Raw genomic sequence first — 14,431 nt, forward strand, 5'->3', positions numbered from 1 at the left:
ATCCACTTACCCCCACCCCTCTCCTGCATAGCTCTTACTTCCTAATTCTTAGAAAAAGCCTTGCTCATTCACTATCCTCTTCCCACTACCCTAGGGCCGGGCTGCACTGTTGTTGATCTGTATAACACTGCATTATTACAGTGGCTGTTTTATTGTTTTGTTTGTGAGAGCCTGAAAAGCAGGGTCTATGCCTTTCACTTCTGAATCTCTAGCACTGAACATGCTGCCTAGTACATGATAATGAGTGAATGAAGCAGGTCGATTTAACTGGTGGCACCAGGATTCATTTGAGGAGGACAGTACAGCAACGTGATGCGATGCGCATAAAACTGAAGAAAGTTACAGATTATCTTTTTATTTCTTTGGAGGATCATCGGTATTTTAAAGAACATTGTTATTTTCCAAGTACAAAGAACGTCTGAAGGTAGTTAAATAAACACACCATTACATAGGAAACAGAAATGTCAACTGAGATCCAATTTACTAATTGGGCCCATAACTCTTTTAAGGTCTATTTTTGATACCAATTAAATTCTCAACTTTTTAGTTCCCTTTTTCTTTATTCTTTTTTTTTTTCATATGGGAACCATCTTTTAATTTACAAATTGAGGGTTTAAATACTGACCTAAATTTTTCTGGAATTCATTTTTCTTTGCAGCTTTGATCATGACTAGATTGACTTCTTTAGTCATATAATTTGGGAGAAATTCTTCAAAGTATGCAGTCGGTGTATAGACACTGAACTATTGATAATTGCCTTTGGGCAGAACCTTTCATTTGAAGGTGTTTTATAAATGGTAGCACCATCATAGTCCAGAACAATCCTGCACTTATATATAGAGGACATTTTCTATAAGAGTTAATCAAAAGCCTCCTTGAAATGTTGGTATATTTTAACTATTGTCAATCAGGGCCATAGCTCCATCACAGAAATGGGTTAAATTCCACAATCCACCGGGTACCGCTGCCAGCGCTACTAGTATTTACTACTTCTACTCCATTATGAGTACTGTACATACACACACACACACACACACACACACACACACACACACACACAAACTTCATAAGCATCGAAATTATGTTTTAGGGGGCTCTGTTTGTAGTTAGTGTAAATTTACTCATTCATTCAGCAAATATCCATAGAGTGCTTACTCTTTCTAAGTAATCTTATAATTAGGCAAGATCTAGAAGTGAACAAAACAAAGTCTCTGCTCTCATAAAGTTTACATTCTATTACAGGAGATAAATAAGCAAACAGATGAGAAAGTAATATAATTTTCAGTAGTGGTAAGTGCCATAAAACATCATAAGGGGTTGAAAGCAACTCAGTGGGGCGTAGGGAGGAGAAGTTATTTTATATAGGGTATGCATATAAGTTATATAAGTTTCCCATTGCTCCTGTAACAAATTACTACAAACAGTGGCTTAAAGCAACACAATTTATTATCTTACTGTTCCGGAGTAAATTCCAAAATAAGTCTTAGTGGGCTACAATCAAGGTGTCAGCAGGGCTACATTCCTTCTGGAGGCTCTAGGAAGGAATCTGTTTCCTGGCTTTTTCCAGCTTCTACAAGTTGCTTCATTCTTTGGCTCATGGCCCTTCCAACGTCTACGATCTCAGATTTCTCTCTGACTCCTACTGTTGGAGGTGGTCACCGAAAGCACGTGGCTACTGCCTGACCCGTGACCTAGCCCTGGGCAACCTGAGGCTCCTAACCTCTTCTCTTGTTCTCAGAATATATGTTCTATCTATCATTCCTGCAGTGAGAACCATTTTCAAGGACTCGGCCTTGAGCGAGCAATGTGTTGTTAAGACCGTTGGATGGTGTATGTGACTGAACTCAGTTAAGGCCTCTATCTAAACTTTTAAGATTCTGTTGGATGGATACAGAGATCTACTTATCTTGCCAAGATAAGCCTCATGTACAAGTTCCCTTGCTCATTAACCCTGCCACCCACTAATCTGGAGTGGCCTGCCCCTTTCTTTGGTTTCTCTGTGCCCTCCATGTACAGGGGCAAGATTCTTAACTTACTCATACCTGCATGATCTCTTTTGCTGTGTAAGGTCATGAATTCACAGACTTCAGGAATCAGAAATGTGGGCATCTTAGGGCCATTATTCTGCCTCCCACAGAATGGACAGGAAGAATCTTTTTGGTGGTTTGACCATTAAGTAAACATCTGACTGATCTGAGTGAGCTATGGGGGGACATGGCGGAAGGCTCTCCCAGGAAAGAGCAAGTGTAGAAACCCTTTGGCAGGATGAGCTTGACACACGGTAGGAATAGAGGAAAAGCCTGCGTGGCTGGTACAGAACAGAGAAGGGGCAGGAAAAGGCTGGGTCTCTGGTCCTAGAGGAAAGCTGGGCTGGATGTGTAGGTTTTATAGGTCCTCCTAGAAAACAATCTTATTTCATTCCGAGTGGAGTAGGAAGCTTATTGGAGGATTCTAAGAGCGAGACAGGTAGACGATCTCATAAACTTCTAGAAATCAGTGAACTTGTAGAAATTCCTGTCTTAGCACAGGTTTTAGGAGCAAAGACAACTGCTTCCCTGGCTCTTTGGTGAACTAGTCAATGAAGAGGGCAGTACGTTCAAAACAAGAGGGAAAAAAGAGTGAGATGTATTTGTGTCCTCCTCCTTCCTCTGAGTGACTGAATCCTGCCTTGAGGGGTGTGGGTGGGTGTTGAAGTGTCAGTGGGAAGGAGAGTTGAAAGGGATGCCTTCTTAATAGATACCTCAGAAGAGGTGAGATGATTTTGGCTCTTTTATTTTCATTTTTTTTTCTGACATAGGTAATGGACAAAATGATGTCTAATGGTTGGGAATATAAGCTTTTGGGCAGAGACCTGAGAAAGTGTATATTCCATAAAATAGTTTAATATAGGGGATTATTCTTAATTAAGTTAAAAATCACTGTCATCCTGGTTTATCTCTCCAGATATTAAGACAATTTAGCTATACAGAAATATTTTTGTAATGGTATACTTTGTAATGTAATTTTACCTGCAAGTCAAATTGGTCTCACATGATTTTCCTGTCACAGAACCATTTTGGTTGAGATTTCATCATCACTACTTTCTTTTAGGAGTTTTGTTTTTAATAATTCTGTGATCTCAGCTGGCATTAAAATTAGGCTGACCAATCTAATATTAGAAGCATAATTTTTCCTCTTTATTTATAAGGAATTCCAGAAAAAAGTATTTTTTTTGTGATGTTCTTTAAGCAAAAAAGAAACCAAGTGTTTATATGAATATAACGTAGGTCAGTACCTCCAGGAATCATGCAATGATTATTTTAAGATCAAGATATTTTCTCTTTTATTTGAAGCTCTTTCTTTTTAAATATGAAGTCAGCAGCTTAGGACCAAAGACAATAACATTCACAGTTTTGCAGCTGCTATCCCCATTTATATGATCTGGGTCTACAGCTAACCCCGCAGTGTTGTTTGGAGAAGAAAAAGCCCTCACTGGGAGTGTGCAAAAGACATCCTGACAGGGGCATCATGGATTAAACGCTATATTCTCAGCAAGACTTCATAAAGGCAGAGCATCAATCAAGAATTTAGGGGAGCAGGGAGAGAGGACTGAGTTTGTCTTGGCAAGGTCCATGTTATTGCAGAAGAAGACTGTGGACCAGTGTACACCATAACCATGCCTCCCGAAATAGCTGAAGTCAAGGAAAGGGTGTAATTGCCATAATTATAAATGAGTGGCCCAGAGAAGTCTGTATTATATCATAAGGGTTTTACGTACACTTATAACATTGAACAGATTGTTAAAAATCAATTGAAAGTAATAGAAAACGTATGAATAGGTAAGTCAAAAGCCATCCCTGTGATCTTTCCCTTGAATTTGCCATGGACTCGGTCTGGTCAATCGTGAGGTTAGCAGCCTCCCAGCAATTGCGAAACCATTTACACCATCAGAGGCTTGAACATTGGGTTTTAATTGAGAGTCTCAATTATTATGAAGCCATTCATTTTTCTTCTTAGAACAAAAGGGAATTGGAAAGAAGAAGACACTGTTTAAAAGTTTTACAGTAGAGATTGTGCGAGAGAGAATAGTCAAGGCAAAAATAAGATAAAAAGAGAAGATGAGGAACGGCGGAGAGGCGGAATAGAAGAAAACAGTGCATGTACTAAAAAGGAAGAAGTAGAATCAGGAAGCTTGTCTTGGAAAAGCTGGGGAGAAAGTGTTTTTTTCCTCCCATGTTAGTATGTAGAATACAGCTAATATTTGGCTGTTCTCATTAGCTGAAATAGGCTGACTGCCAAAACCAGATGAAAAGTGAAAAATGCAATCAATTATCCAGCTGTTTCCAAATATCTGAATTTTTGGCATCAAATAGGCAAAACATCTCAATGATAGACTGAATTTTTTGCTTTGCTTGTATATATGTTGATATCATGTGACAGCCAAAGATTGCTTGGCATCTGTCCATATAAAATGTTTTCAACTTGAACCTGTTTAACGTGTAGTAACACTTAGGGCAGCCTCTATAGGCATGTGTTTGCTCTGGCTCTGACACAGCACTGTGCTGCCACAATCTCTGTATATTAGAAGGAGAATTAATGTTAAGCACATTGTCATCACCCATGGAAAGAAGTGACAGTGTTTTGAAAGATACGCAGAATACTTGGAAAGAACAAGAATGCCTCTCTTTCAACAGCTTGATGTTCACTGGTGCTCAAGAATTTCAAAAACCATTTTGATTTAATTCCAGTCCTTAGGAAAGATTGAAGAGCACATCCTGGAGCTAGTGAGAAAACACCTTAAAACAGGATGGGCAAACCCTTTCTGCAAAGGGCCAGATAGAAAACATTCGAGTCTTCATGGGGCATACCATCTCTGATGCTACTTCTCAACTCCACTGCTGTGCCATGAAGCAGCCACAGATAAATGACTGAGAGTAGCTGTGTTTCAATAAAACTTTACTTAGGGACAATAAAATTTACATTTCATGTAATTATCATGTGTCAGAAAATGTATATTTAAAAATTTTTCCCAGCCATTTTGAAATATAAAAACAGTTCTTACCTCTCAGGTTGAACAAAGGCAGGTGGTAGGCTAGATTTGGCCTGTGGACCACAGTTTGCTAACCTGTGCTCTAAAATGTGAGAGATTTAGATGAATAAAAATATTATAATAATAGCAAACATTTGCAGCAAGTTTAAAACATACAAAGTGCTATACAAAACACTTTGTGTTCTATAGCAATTTAATCCTCAAAACAGCCCCATGAGATAGATACTTTCATTTCCTTCAACAAACAAAGAGGAAATGAAAACACAGAGATTTGCAATAATAGAGCCACTGTGTATAGTCGTATGGATTGCTAACTGCATGTAGTACTCAGTCACAGGGGTGAGTGGGGTCAAAAATGGGGCCTCCAGCCTCCTTGAGATTTCATCTGTCCAGAATGGTGCCTCTTTCTAGTTTGTACAAGGTCGTAGGGCTAGTGTTTTAAGTAACTTGCTCAAGGCTACATGGTCTTCAAATGTCAGGATCTGGATTTGAACCCAGGACTTTCCCTCTAAAACCTCTCCTATACTGTTGAAGCTATTTCTTGCAGCCTTATATGGCTTGGGTGTTTTTTGCACAAATCTTATTTGTTTCTTTAAATTCTCTCTTACTTCCCTAGGACAAACAGATTCAAGTGACTAAGGTGGTTTAGTTCCTGCAATCAGACATGTTTATCTCCATAGTTGGCTGGTACGGCAGTGTGTCAGAGTGTCAGGAGACATTAAACAGCGGTAGCACAAAACATTACAAGAATGAAAACATTCTGAGGATGGAAACACTTGTTTTCTCTTCCCTTCTGTAGTTCTTTCCCAGCCCAAACCAAGCACCACGTTTCCAAGGGGAATGAGGTGAACAGCTGCTTACAGTAGCAGACTAAAATACATTATATGAGTTTTGCCCATAATATTACTTAGATGGAATGAACTATTTTATGCCCAAAGTGATCAATTGATTGTGAACTCAGATAAACAGAAAGCTAAAGTCATGGTTCAAACTTGCCAAAAGGAATTCCCCTCTTCAAAACCTTTTCTTCTATTTCATGCATTCATTTCTTTCTCCCTCCAGTCCTAATGCAGGCCTTTAACTCTGTTTTCATAGATTAATGAAATGATGTCCCATCCACTCTGCCTTCTTCCAGTATCACTGGCTATTAATAATCTACCGTACCGACTTCATGTTAATCTTAGAATATAATTTTTAAAAACCATTTTATCGTCCAGTTTGAGACTTTCCGTTGATGTCATGTTGTTTATGGCATCTGATACAAACTTAGGACCCTCCAGGGCGCCCCACATTTATTTTTCTAGTCATCTATTGATTCCTCGGTTCAGTCTGTCAAATGTGTCTCCTTCCTGTCACCCTTGAATAAATATGCTCACGCTCAACTCTGAGTCTTCGCTCATGCTGTTGCGTGTCTTGGAGAGCCCCTGCCTCTTCCCCTGCACATCCCATTTTCACGCATTCTGCTGAGATGCTGATACAGGGAAGAGGCATGAGAACTCAATATTAAACCAAGTTGTATTCAGAGCCTACAATGTGCCTCCAGACCTTGGGAAACCTACAGGGAAAAAGGAAGATTCCTGCTAGGATTACTTACAAACTATTTACTCGTACCATGAAAAGAAAACAAGAAAACAAGTCTTTAAGTTGTACCCTAAACAAAATAAACCCAACCGCTCATTCCCTATGGCTGCCAGACCACAGGGAACCTACAGAACAAAGGCTGAGATTACCAACAAGCCTTGCACTCTGCATACCCATATTTTTCACACCACATACCCATACCATCAAAGGAAAATAGGGAAACAAAGTGTTTAAACTGTAATTCATAGAAACTAGGAATCACATATAAACTGAATTCCTCCAATACTCGGGGGTCTCTCTCTGTCTCTAACCCTGGTGTGCACTTGAATTCCTTCCTGCGTGCAGTCAAGGACCCTCTCTCTCTGTGTAGGACTTGAGTCCCCACCCAGGAGGGATTCACTTTGTCCCGCGTCAATACCACATCAGACCCCACCTTCTCCAGAGAGCTTCATTTGGATCCTCAGCTCACAATCGTATCTCCTCTACCACACATTCTGTCATTTGGCTACTGTCTGTTTGTTGTTCTCAGATTCATTTAGTCTCTGTATTTTACATACTAGACTTAATAACTCTTAGGCAGGATTCACGTAGTCTCCTTTCACAGCTAGGATCCACACCCCAAATGTGTCTATGAACGATACTTCATCTTTACACTTCCTGTAGCTCAACTTGAGATATGACTATGGTCTGCCCATTCTGTTGGGCTTGGGGAAAAGCAAGCCAACAAGCAAAACACAGGTAAATTTTAGTTTCTCTTGGGTAACCGTACTGACTTTCCTGGAGCCGGGCCTCAGTTCTGGGATCTTCCACAGAGCCAAGTGCTGAGGAGACAGTGTATCCTCTGTTAGTGCCCCACACAGGGCAGGCCTGAGAGCTTGTCCTCCCTGTCCTCAGGTTTAATTGTCTTCTGCTGTTCCCATGTCATGCTGGGAGCCTGGGGATCTTGGTGAAGGCTGCTTATATTTCTGTCAGTCTGCACAATGTAGCCATTCCTCTCCGGGTTGGCAGCCTTCCTGGTGAGCTGCTTAATGCAAGGCCCCACTCCCTGCTCTTGGGAAGGTCCCCAACCTCCGCCTCTTTCACACGTCCCCCCCAAACTGGAGAGTTCAGAGGAACGTCTTCATTCCTGTCGCTTCAGGCTGTAAACAGAGACTTTCTTTCCCCAGGGGGTTTAGGCTTTTGCAAAACAAAGACAAAAGCTCGTGGTTTGCCCTGGTTTCCACTCTATTGTACGCCTCTCCTGAATGAGTGGAGATCTGATCTTGTGGTGGAATGGGGTGGGCAGAAGAGGTTTTTTTGGGGAAAGAAGGAAAAATGAAGAATAGAAGAAGAGGAGGTAAGTGAATATTTTAAAATAGTAACCATCTATAGATATTTTTCATTGTTTTCTATAGAGCCTTATACAACACGTGATAATACAGGAGTTTAAGACTAGTTTAACTTACAGAGCTCCTTATTTACATGTATAGGGAAAACAATAGCAGTGTCCATTTCTAGTATCAGAAGTTTTAAAATGCATCCTTTTGTTTTATTATGTTTACTTTTACAGCTGGATTAACTTTAGCAAATACTGTTACAACTTAAGCAAAAGTATCCTCTTCTACATTTTGTGCTTCTTCATCCTAATACAACACCCTTGTCTATGGAGAGGCTTGAGGAAGAAAGGCGAAATCTGTTTGCAGAGAAGAAATTTTAGTTCTCAATGACATCAGCAGGTAAGTAGGTGGCCATGGTGTCTGTGCAGGTAACTGGCGGGAGAACTCCCTCTGTTTGCCACGTCCTTGGCGTGAGTCATTTGCAAACACTGTCCACTTAGACTCTGCCAGGTACATCCCAGTCTGAACACCTTGCTTCAACCAGATGAATTCTAGATATGTCTGCTGGGTTTCAAAGGAAACTACAAACAAGGATTGCCTAGTATCGATAGTGAGATATTTCTACATCAGCCTTAAATTAAGGACCAAAAAGGCATCAACAGCAGGAGGTGATAGCACCAGCTCTGGAGCCAGACCGTCTGCTTGAGTTATAGCTCTTATTAGCAGTGGGACTGGGGGCGGGGCCACCACGCTTAACTCTGGTGCCTCTAATTTCTTCTCTAGAAAAGTGGGAAAAAGTGTAATATTGTTGTAGACTGTTATGAGAAGTAAATGAGTTCATATGTCCACTACCCACAGTACTGCCAGGCACCTAGTATGTACAATACAGTGTTCACTATTATTATTATCACATCTGTGTTCTCTTTTTTTCTGCCATTCCCTTCATGATCATACCTCTTTAATATCTGTTGCAAGCAGGGAAAACAGCTACCGAAGTAACACCATTGGACACGTTTGTGTCTTTCCACAGTGCCAGGTTTATTGAGCAGAACCTTCTCAGATAAGCCAACCAGGTACCCAGGCAGGTTAATACGCAACACACAGAGAGGGGAAGTACAGCCTTATGCAACAGAGCGAAGGAATGAAGGTCAGTGTCTCCAGAGCGAGCTATGTTGACTGGTGGCACGGATAGTCTCACGTCGGTCCCAAGCCAGCAGCTACGACCAACAGGAGGTCAGAGTCTTTGGCTCTCAGTGCAGCCACCTGTGATGCTCTCGGGTCAGGCTTGAGCATCGTCTGTCTGAGGTGTTCAGCTTATATGGTCCTTACAAGGTGGGATCCTTATGCTTATCAGCTCCTGCAGTCCGGGGCTTCTTGACTGCAGTTGTGGCTGACGTTTCTGTGGTTTGGGGCTGTCTGGTCACACCCTAAGGATGTTCCTATTAAGTGCCAGTTGACATTACTGCCATGGATCCCATGGAATCCATTTCGTAAAGTCCAAAAAGTCCTCAATTCTTTATGCTCTGTACACTATCTAAAATTCTGTCCAGTTTACCATTCTGTTCAACATAATTGGGACTGTAAGAGTGACTTCATAGGATCTGTCATTTTAGGAAGCTTAGCATCATGGTCTGCTTAAAGCCATTGCTCTGAAATAGGCAACTGCATTCTGATTTTTGTGTTCCTTCCAGGTCTTTAGGCAACTGGATTTCCAATCAACTTGTAATTATATCTGTTTAAAGTCTGTCAGATGTAAAGAACCAAAAACCCAACAAAAACTGACTTAAACATTAAAAGGTATATATTAGTCTACATCTCTGGACAGACCTGCGGATTACTTTAATTCAGTAGCCCAGCAGTGTCATCAAGGTTTCTTTCCATTTCTCCTCTTTGCCCACCACAATGGCAGGTTCACACTGAGGCTAGTCTTACCTCGTGGTGGTAAACCAGTTGCTAATGAATTCTCAGTATGCTGCATTTCACGTGTACCTTTGGAGAGAGTGGGAGAGATGGTCATTTCCAGGAGCTCTCAGAAAAGAGCGAGAATGATTCTTGCTTGGAAGTTACAGAAAACATACATCTCTTCCTTCTTGGCATAAAAACAGACACATAGATCAATGGAACAGATTAGAGAGCGCAAAAATAAACCCACGCATATGTCGTCAATTAATTTATAGTAGGGGAGCCAGGAATGTACAATGGGGGAAGGACAGTCACACAAAAAAGAATGAAACTGAACCACTGTCTTACACCATACGTAAAAATGAGCTGTTTATTTTTTCATGTAAACAAGTCAAGAAACAAAACAGGATGATTCTGAAGGTGCCAGTAATGTGCTTTATTTATGTATGAGGTTGGCATATGCTCTGATGTGCTTCTAGGTTTTAGAGAGAGAAGACTTCTTGGAAGAAGGCCATTTATTTTACCTGGTTTTATAACCCAGGACTTTTATAATTCTTTACAGCTCCACCTTTCACCAACTCCTTGCTCAAACCACATTCTCCATCGTAAGAAGTTATTTGTGATTCGTGGAATATACCAAGACCATTGGACCCATGTCCATGAACCTCTTCTGAAATGCTGTCACATCCTTCTTTGCCTGTCAAACTTACTTAGTTAACTCATGCAGACAATTTTATTGAGCATATACTCTGTGCTAGATGCTGGGGATACACTGATGGGCAAGACTTAATCTTGCCTTCATGGCACAGGGTCTCAGGGAGATGAGCAGTTGTCCTTTAAATCTTTATTCAGATGTCAGCTCCTTTGTGAAACCTTCTTCACTGCCTTCCCTCTAGCTCTGTTCCCTCATTACCATTGCCTGAGGCTCTTGGCAATTTACACATACTTCCCCCTTTAGAAATTCCTTCCCTGCATCATATTTATTTTTATCCTTATCTTCTCTACTTAATTGAAAGTTACTTGAAAACAACTCTGTTCACCTTTGTGTCCTGTGTACCTAGCACAGTGCGGGGCCAGGGTTCACACTCATTTAATACTTACTGAATGACTCAGTTGGGTGTGGGTTAGGGACATAAAGGTTATAATGAAATTGCAGACTCTACCTACAGATCATGGCACCATAACATCTGTAAGTTACTGAAAATTTTAGTTAATAGTTAAATGGGTAGAGAAAACGAGGAGGGTACTTTTAAAGTCTCTTCCTTATGATGGATTTATATTATTAATTAAACAGAAGTATGTAAGAACTTTTGAACATTTACTTCCTCCCCTAGAAATGGCCCCCTTTCTTATTAATTAAGTTGTATATGGTACAGTATAAATCTCCCAATGCTTATTCCACTACTTTCATACATACTAATGAGGACGAGTGTATGAGTGTGGTAGTGTGTTAGAAATTATTTATTCAGCTGTGGGAAAAATAACATCAGGACTCAGACCCCCTGTTGGCTTTCCACACAGTTTTTAAAAGATTTATATTAGCATGCTAATTAAATAGCTGAGTGCATTAAATAAAGATCATGCCAGTGCACATGCTATAAGCGACTCTTTGTGTTTCTCCACTTAGCATCCTGTAGGTGAGGGTGGTGAGGGTGGACCCATTCTCTACATCTCTTTCCTTCACATATTATGTACCATTTTCAAGTGTTCCGCTTCCGTCAAAAATTAGTCACAGAAAGTTCAGAGAATTTTCAGAATTCCCAGCAACTGTAGAAAGCTTAATTTTGATACAAGATGCCACAGTTATTCTTGTCTCCTTTACACGATGTGTATTTAACATTTAAAAATGCAGGTGATCGTCTCATTAGCTAAGGGAGAATGTATTCTGAAAACACATCCTCAAATTTGATAATTGTGCCTACATTATTTACTAACTTCTAGAAAGGGATAAAAGGGTAAGATAAGTCCCCGAGTACTTGTTTTATCTGCAGGAAATGATCTGTGCTTTTCCTGGAAGTAAAATATGGGTTATTTTCTACAAGCCCCCATGCTTAGCTCTCTTTGTATCCTGACTGACTACAGTTAATGATGGTAGAATGGAAGCAACACAATGTTAAATTCATGGTATATCACCTACTATTTTATTTTTTGAATGTCAGTAAAATTTTTTTAAATGACAGGGAAAGCATGTGTGTGTGTGTGTGTGTGTGTGTGTGTTTTTTTTTAAATGACAGGGAAAGCGTGTGTGTGTGTGTGTGTGTGTACATGTATGTGAATAGTAAAGATGACTTTTAAATTATATTCCCTTAGGATATTGTAATGAAACAATCCTTGTACAAGAAAGCAGGTGATTTAGTGTGACTGTTTGCTTCCTTTCTCTTTGCTTCTCTGTATGTATGGGCATAAAAATGTAGGAACAGTTCATGATAGGCCAGTGCCAGTGGACTGATTAATTGATTCGACATGTTTATTTAGATTGTGGCTGGACCAAAACCTGGAACTGCGGGTCAGAAATGGGCAGGGTCTTGGCCAGCATCACACAGCCAGTTAGCACAGCCAAGACCAGACTGTCAGTTCCAAATACCAATTGAGTGTCTGTTCGTTAGAGATCGACACAGCTGCAAAAATTTCCCCCTTTCTTTGCTTTTCTTATTATTTTTCCACACGTTTTCCTCCATCCATAGCTTGATACTATATATATTAGTGGTAATAAAAGAATTCACTTTCGTTTTCATTTCTAATTTCTCTTGAGGCATCCAGTTTTCCCTCCACTGGGCTCCCAGCTAACTCCTTCCACCCCTTCTTGTCAATATTCTATTCTTGGGGAGCTGGGTTTGTTTTCATTGTTTTCCTGGCTGAATCAAGACAGCAGGAAGAGTTAAAGTGCTAATTTTGTCTTGTTTTTTTATTTTTTTATTTTTTTTATTTTACCAGTAAAGTAGTGAGAGGCAGGGTGGTGAAGAGAGAGATTTTAAATAATGGTACGAAACTGTTCCCTCCCTTTTATGAAAGGAGGTTTTCTCATTGCACCAATGGCCTTGCAGTATGAACTCATAGGTCAGATCACGTTTTCTTTTCACTGCCTCACCCAGTGATACCCTCGTAGAGACTGTCCGTCACCTCTGCTGGAGAGAAGTGAGAAGAAGCACTAAAGGGTAAGGGAATATATCCAGCATGTTTTGGAAGAATGTAATGTACCACTTAAGAGCAATCTGTCAAGAATTGATCCCTGCCTCTTCCACTTCTTAGTGCAGGCCCTGGGCAAGTCATGACCCCTTTGTGCCTAGTTTTCTCATCTACAAAGTGGGGACAAAAATACCTCCCTCTGAGGTTAGATGTGAGGATTAACCGAAGTGCTTGGCACTAAGCCTGGCCTGAAGTTGGTTATCATTTTTATTGAGTGACACTAGTAGGGAAGACATAGTTCCTTGGGAACAGTCTCAAATTTTCTCTGAACCAAAAAGTCATGTCACAGAGCTCTGTTTCAACAAGTTTTCTTTCTTCAAGGGTAAGAGAGAGTTCATGCTCCTGGGAGGGTGAAGGAGAAAGATGGTAAGACCCAGATAAGGCATTAGGAACTCAGCTAACTGGTCTGAGTCCCAGCTATGTGCTAATCCTTGGAAAGAACTGCATTGTTCTGGACAGTGAGGCAAGGCCCAGAGACCCAGGCGGAGCAAGGCCCCTTCCACTAATTCCACTCATGACGAGCTGGAGGTTCTGAGCCTGCTTTTGCTAAGGACTGCTCTCCAGTTAAGCAAAGCTGAGCCTGTGGAGTAATGGTGTCGACTAGTCCTGCCAAGTTGACTTTGGCTCCAAGTTCCTTCACCACCTGGCTTATGGGGTGCCTTAATGCCATCTCCACTTATGTCCTAACATAGGCTCCATCCCTTCACGTGCATGCATTGCCTTCTTGGGTGTTCTAATTGCTGCTCTGCGCTGTTACCTACACCACCAAGTGTTCCAGGCTCCTACCTCTAGGAGCATAGAAGGTTTTCATGCTTCCTAAAACAGCTTCATCCTCACCCTGTAAACACTGGCATTTCCAAAGTCGCGTCTATATATGCAATTAAAAATTGTCAACATTGGTCATTCCTGCGCTCTGTTTAGACAGAAACCCCACCTTAATGCAGAGGTGGACAGTGTTATACAGTAAGAAGTGGCTGCAGGCCCAGTTGATCCTCAGGTGACCTGAAATGTCTTGTTTTTAAGGGACTTCACAGGAAGCCTCTGTAGGGCATTTCCATGTCGCAATGAGCCCAGACCACCAGCCCCAAGCTTGATCCTCAAGTGTCGGTCAACCAGCACCGTAGGGCCTCAGCCCAGCAGCTCAGTGCGAAAGCCTCACAGGCCTTAGAAGAAGTAAATGATGCACCTTCCTTTCCTGGCATCATTCTGTGTGGACCAAACCCATGGGATATAATTGAGTCTGCTCCCTTTCTTGTGTTCCTCCCACTGTGATGAGAGGGAGAATGAGGCTCGCTATAATACAGTGTGAAAGAGATTAGAGGAAGCAGAACCTAGGGTAAAAATTCATTTTTCTTGTTGCCATATTTCTTTGCTTGTTACAGTTTCTTTGCACCCTAGAGCTCTTGTCAGTGACCCA

Source organism: Pteropus alecto, unplaced genomic scaffold, assembly GCF_000325575.1.
Source record: "Pteropus alecto unplaced genomic scaffold, ASM32557v1 scaffold20, whole genome shotgun sequence".
Taxonomy (NCBI): Eukaryota; Metazoa; Chordata; class Mammalia; order Chiroptera; family Pteropodidae; genus Pteropus; species Pteropus alecto.